The sequence below is a fragment of the Vicia villosa genome, linkage group LG3 (genome assembly GCF_029867415.1).
Source record: "Vicia villosa cultivar HV-30 ecotype Madison, WI linkage group LG3, Vvil1.0, whole genome shotgun sequence".
NCBI lineage: Eukaryota > Viridiplantae > Streptophyta > Magnoliopsida > Fabales > Fabaceae > Vicia > Vicia villosa.
This window is the reverse complement of record NC_081182.1, coordinates 16,360,721-16,366,463: the sequence shown is the minus strand read 5'-3', so window position 1 is coordinate 16,366,463 and position 5,743 is coordinate 16,360,721. Positions and strand designations below refer to the sequence as shown.

General features: G+C 37.1%; 1 long non-coding RNA gene across 1 annotated transcript; it reads left to right on the top strand.

Moving 5' to 3' along the window:
- The first annotated feature begins 4,819 nt into the window (after positions 1–4,819).
- Positions 4,820–5,425, top strand: LOC131655002 (uncharacterized). Its single transcript, XR_009299620.1, has 2 exons — positions 4,820–4,994; positions 5,109–5,425. It is a non-coding gene; the product is annotated as an uncharacterized LOC131655002 (long non-coding RNA).
- Positions 5,426–5,743: the final 318 nt, after the last annotated feature.

The window sequence follows — 5,743 nt, the reverse complement described above, 5'->3', positions numbered from 1 at the left end:
AGCAAAAGGAACTTGTCCGAGGACTTCCCAAGTTTCAGGTGCCAACCAATGTGTGTACAAGCTGCATGAAAGGGAAACAACATCGGGAGATCATTCCAAAGAAAAGCAAGTGGAGAGCAACACAGAGGCTGCAACTAATACACTCAGACATTTGCGGACCGATCACTCCAGAGTCATACGGCAACAAAAGGTATTTGTTAACCTTTATTGATGACTTTAGCCGGATACTTTGGGTCTATTTTTTGAATGAGAAGAGTGAAGCTTTCACAACATTCAAAAACTTTAAAAATGTTGTGGAGAAGGAGTCTGGTCTATCTATTTGTGGATTAAGAACAGATAGAGGAGGGGAGTTCACCTCAAAGGAGTTCACAGAGTTTTGTAGACTTGAAGGCATTAAGAGGCAATTGACTACGGCCTACACACCTCAACAAAACGGGGTTGCCGAGCGCAAAAATCGTACTATTCTTAACATGGTGCGATGTTTGCTAGAAGAGAAGAAGATGCCTACTTCCTTTTGGCCAGAAACTGTGAAGTGGACGTGCCACATCCTCAACCAAAGTCCAACCTCTGCCGCAAATAATAAGACACCAGAAGAATGTTGGAGTGGAATCAAGCCCAGTGTTGATCATTTTCGAGTGTTCGGATGCGTAGGAAATGTGCATGTACCAAATGCAAAGAGGTTGAAGTTGGATGCTAGAAGTCAAAAGTGTGTGATGTTAGGGTATAGTGAAGAGTCCAAAGGATACAAAATGGTCAATCCTATGACAAAGAAGGTGATAATTAGTAGAGATATTGTATTTGAGGAAGAGAAAAGCTGGGATTGGAGAAGGACAGAAGAAGAGGCAAAATATGACATTCTTGATTGGGGAGAAGTTGATGAAGACACATATGCCTCTAGTGATAAAGAAAGTAAAGGTGAGAATTCACAAGAAGAAGGAGAATCTGATCATAGTGACATCTCCATTGATGCTACAACACCTACACTGCCTGAAAGAAGAATCATTCGAGCACCAGCGTACCTTCAAGATTATACAAGCGGAGAAGGAATCTCAGAAGAAGAAGAAGAGGTACAAAATTTAGCTTTGTTTATAGCCTCTGATGATCCTATTTACTATGAAGAAGCAGTGAAAATAAAAAGATGGAGGGATGCAATGGATGTTGATGCACCAAAGGAAGTCAAAGTAATTGGAGTAAAGTGGGTCTATAAAACCAAGTTGAATGAGAATGGTGAGATAGATAAGTGTAAAGCTCGGCTTGTAGCTAAGGGATATGCACAAGAGAAGGGAGTAGACTATAATGAAGTCTTTGCTCCAGTTGCTAGATGGGACACAATTCGTACGGTGATAGCCGTGGCAGCAAGAAATGGATGGACACTCTTTCAACTCGATGTCAAAAGCGCCTTTCTTCATGGTGAGTTGAATGAAGATGTTTACATTGCACAACCTCCAGGTTATGTGGTCAATGGGGAAGAAAAGAAAGTCTACAAACTAAAGAAAGCGCTATATGGTCTGAAGCAGGCACCAAGAGCGTGGTTTAGCAGAATTGAAGGCTACTTTATTAAGGAGGGGTTTGAGAGAAGCGGCTATGAGCACACCTTGTTCATCAAAAGAGAAGAGAAAAACAAGATCCTAATTGTAAGTCTCTATGTTGATGATCTCATTTTTACTAGCAATAATTCAATTATGGTGAATGAGTTCAAAGAGTCTATGAAAAGGGAGTTTGAGATGACTGATCTTGGTAAGATGGAGTATTTCTTGGGAGTTGAAATACGGCAGGGCTCTAATGGCATTCACATTGGTCAAAGGAAGTATGCTGAAGAAGTTCTGAAAAGGTTTGGGTTGGAGAGTTGCAATGGAGTTAAGAATCCCATGGTTCCAGGAAGTAATAGACTGACAAAACAAAAAGATGGAAAAAAGGCAGATGCAACATTATTCAAGCAAATAGTGGGAAGCTTGATGTACATGACAGTCACAAGACCTGACTTGGCTTATAGTGTGTGTCTGATAAGTCGTTTCATGGCCAATCCTATGGAATCTCATATGATGGCGGCCAAGAGAGTTCTCAGATACATTAGAGCTACTACTGAGCTTGGTGTATTCTACAAAAGGGGATGTGAAGATGAGATGCTAGCCTATACTGACAGTGACTATGCAGGGGATTTGGATGATCGAAAAAGTACTTCAGGTTATGTTTTCATACTAAGTGGAGGAGCAGTGGCTTGGTCATCAAAGAAGCAGCCAGTGGTGACTCTTTCAACCACCGAAGCGGAGTACGTGGCAGCTGCTTCTTGTGCATGTCAGTGCATTTGGTTGCAACAGATACTGAAGCAGATTGGAGGTACTCAAAGTAAAAGTGTCAAGGTTCTGTGCGATAACTCTTCTACAATAAAACTTGCAAAAAATCCAGTTTTTCACGGAAGGAGTAAGCACATTGATGTAAGGTTCCACTTCTTAAGGAATCTCACAAAGGATGAAGTGATTGATGTAACACCCTTCTAATACCCCGCATAAATATTAAACAATAATCAGAGTAAAACATGAAAAGGGCATTACAACTGCCATATAAATAAAATAGTACTCATGTCATGCCATAAAAGAGAACGTCAACCAAATTTATTCAGATCATCATGTTTAACACAGCGGAATTATCTTTAACATCTGAATAACAAACAGCCAAGTCACAGACTTAAAACACCAACATAAGAAATCCACCCAAAATAAAAAGAGTTTAACAAGTAACTCTAAACGACGCCCCCAGTGTTACACGACCAGAGCATGACACGGACCCAACTGACTCTAACGAACTACTTGACGAGCTAATCCTCACCAAGTACGAGAGCTACTCCTCAATCTGAAAAATAACAACAGTAAGGGTGAGTCTCATTCACATTTAACTAATGTTATAAGATATAGATAATAAAATATCATTTCACATGCCATTCACCCAATCACAGTTATGATCAGATTCAAACCATACGATCAGTAAGCAAACAACCAAATTAACACATATTATAACATTGGACAATCTTCCATTCATGTTATAATAGCAAAACAGCCTAATGCAATGCAACTACATGCATGTGGTACCAAAATCTGAGATAACTCAACTCACCGACCCACCATCGTCAAGGATACGGTAACACCCACTCACTAATTCCACACAATGGGAATTAGCTACCACTGATCCACCATCGTCAAGGACCAGCCACATAATGATTATGAATGCATGCCTCAACCATAACATGCTCATCACCCACATAAATCGATCAATATCATAATCATTAATAAAACACATATTTCACACCAACGATACATGTATAATAAACACCAGTTATAACCATAACATCATACAGGTAAAACATTCATTAGTGTACCTATAAGCATATCCTACCACAAACAAATAAGATCGGGTGTTTTAAAAATAATTCAAGCCACAACTCAAAACACCATTTGATTATATAAATTATTTGATTAGCTTCACTGTACTCGAAACGACACCAAAATCCGGTATACGGTTTAAAAGTTACACATTTTTAAACTTTTCAAAACGGCCGGTCGCAACAACTAACAGCACGCGGCGCCACAAACATTTCGCGGCGCGGAACGAATAGGAACTACGCCTTCGCGGCGCAAACAAGGGTTCGCGGCGCGGAACGAGAAGGAACTACGCTGTAGCAACCGGCTTAAAATTTTTCGAGTCGCCACCATTATTTTTATCTTAATGGAAGGGAATTAAATGGATAACCCTATATTTTTAGAGATTCTAAGTTCGTGAGTTAATTAAATAAAGGGAAGGTGTTAGGCACCCTTTACTTCCCTTGTACTCAAGGGGACCCCCTCTAGATCTAGGTTTTTTCTAAGATTTCGAAAGCATTATTTTCATATTTATAAGAGAAACATGATTTATTTATTTATTAGGGGACTCGCTTCAATTTTCGATTGAATGCCTACGTATCTCCTTATGGAGAATCAAAGTCCCAATTCGTAGTTCGGGTTTGGTTTGCGTTTTTTATAGGATTGTACAAGTGCTTTCGAACGATCCTTTGAAATTCGTCTGGTTTGAAAAATAGCGTAGTCGTAGGCGTAGTTCGAAGTAGAATTTGAAAGAAAATGCACAATCCTCTTTTTGAAATTTGATCTTGATTTTTTTTATTATGTTGATAAAATAGTCTTAGATGTTTTTTTTTTTTTGAGATTTTTATTTAAGATACTTAAGGTAGTTAGTAAATGATGGAGAAATATATTTAGAAGTCAATAAAATAATTTTATTTATTTATTATATCAACAATTAGTAAAATGCGATTATGTAATATAAAAATATTTTACTTATTGAGAATAATGATTATTTGATTAATATATAGACGAATTATAGATATTTAATAATAATTAGAATCAAAATTACAAATTTAAAAATTATAGCCGAGGGGTGTATTTTATTTCATGATAGTAAAATTTAAGGTGTAAACTGTAAAAGGAATTAGGTCCAGATGTGAATCTGAATCCAATAAGCATAGGGGGTGCGAATTACATAGCTTTTGTAAAAAAGAGTAAAACAAGGGGTGCTGGGCCCAAACAATATTTTTGTTGGAAAGAGTCCGCTGGATCCAGTGTAGACTGGACCAGGGACGTTACGGTGTGCTAACCTAATTTGATACGTTGATCAAATCAAACGGCTCCCAAGGTCTGGCCTCGGGGCCATTGATCTAAAGTAGTTTGAATGAATGGCTATGATTTAGTTTGGACCGAGGGTGTACGTGGAAAAGGGAAAACATAGGATTTTGTGATGATAAAAACGTGGGGATCACTTTTAATTCATTCCTTCCATTTATCCCAAAACTTTCTCTTTCTTCCTCCCTAACTCTCTCGTTCTTATCTCTTTCAAGAACAGTAAAAAAACAAATTGATATAAACTCTAGATCTAACAATTCATCCCCAAATTACCACACAAATATTTCAAGAAAAAATCCAATCAAATTCAAGTTCTATAACAATCAAGTAATCAATTTCATCCTAAAGCTAAGTTTCGTTTGAGTTTACCTAAATCCAGAAATTCTTTTCGTATAGCTTTCCTTTCCGTCTCTGATTTTCCTTCTTTGCTCTGAATCGCAGGTACGGAAGAGGATGAAGAGGTGCGGCGGATAGGCGGCGATTTGGGGTTTCAGACGTGAAAACCAAATTGAGAACGACGGCAATCCTTTTTGTGACTTTCGGTTTAGGGTTCCACCTATTCTACTTCTTCTTCTCAATTTTTTTCGGTTAATTTTTTTGGTCCCTTAATTCATTAGTTTTAGGTTTAAATTTATAGTGTTAGGGTTCAATTTGATTTAGGAAATATTCTGATTGTTGTTTATGAGATTTGACTGTAAATTGATTTCGGATTCAATTTGATTTAAAAACATATTGATTCAGACTTTAAGTTTTTGATTTGTTTATGTGTACATTTCTTGCAATATATATTCATTCTTTATTTGATTTGGAATGAGGATTTGGATTGAATGATTTTGATGGTTTCTGATTTGTGTTTGATACATTACGCAAGATCTGGTTCAATTTTGGGATGATTGTATATCAGTGTTAATTGTGATTAATTATATTTTATTTTGGGACTTTTGATTCTTAGGCCATTTCAATTGAGTTTTACTTTTGGAATGATTCTATGCAACTTATTAAAAGTTTGGATTTGATTTTAATTAATTTGATTCATTTTGCAATCTGTGACTTAATTCTACTAATCAATTTTGAGG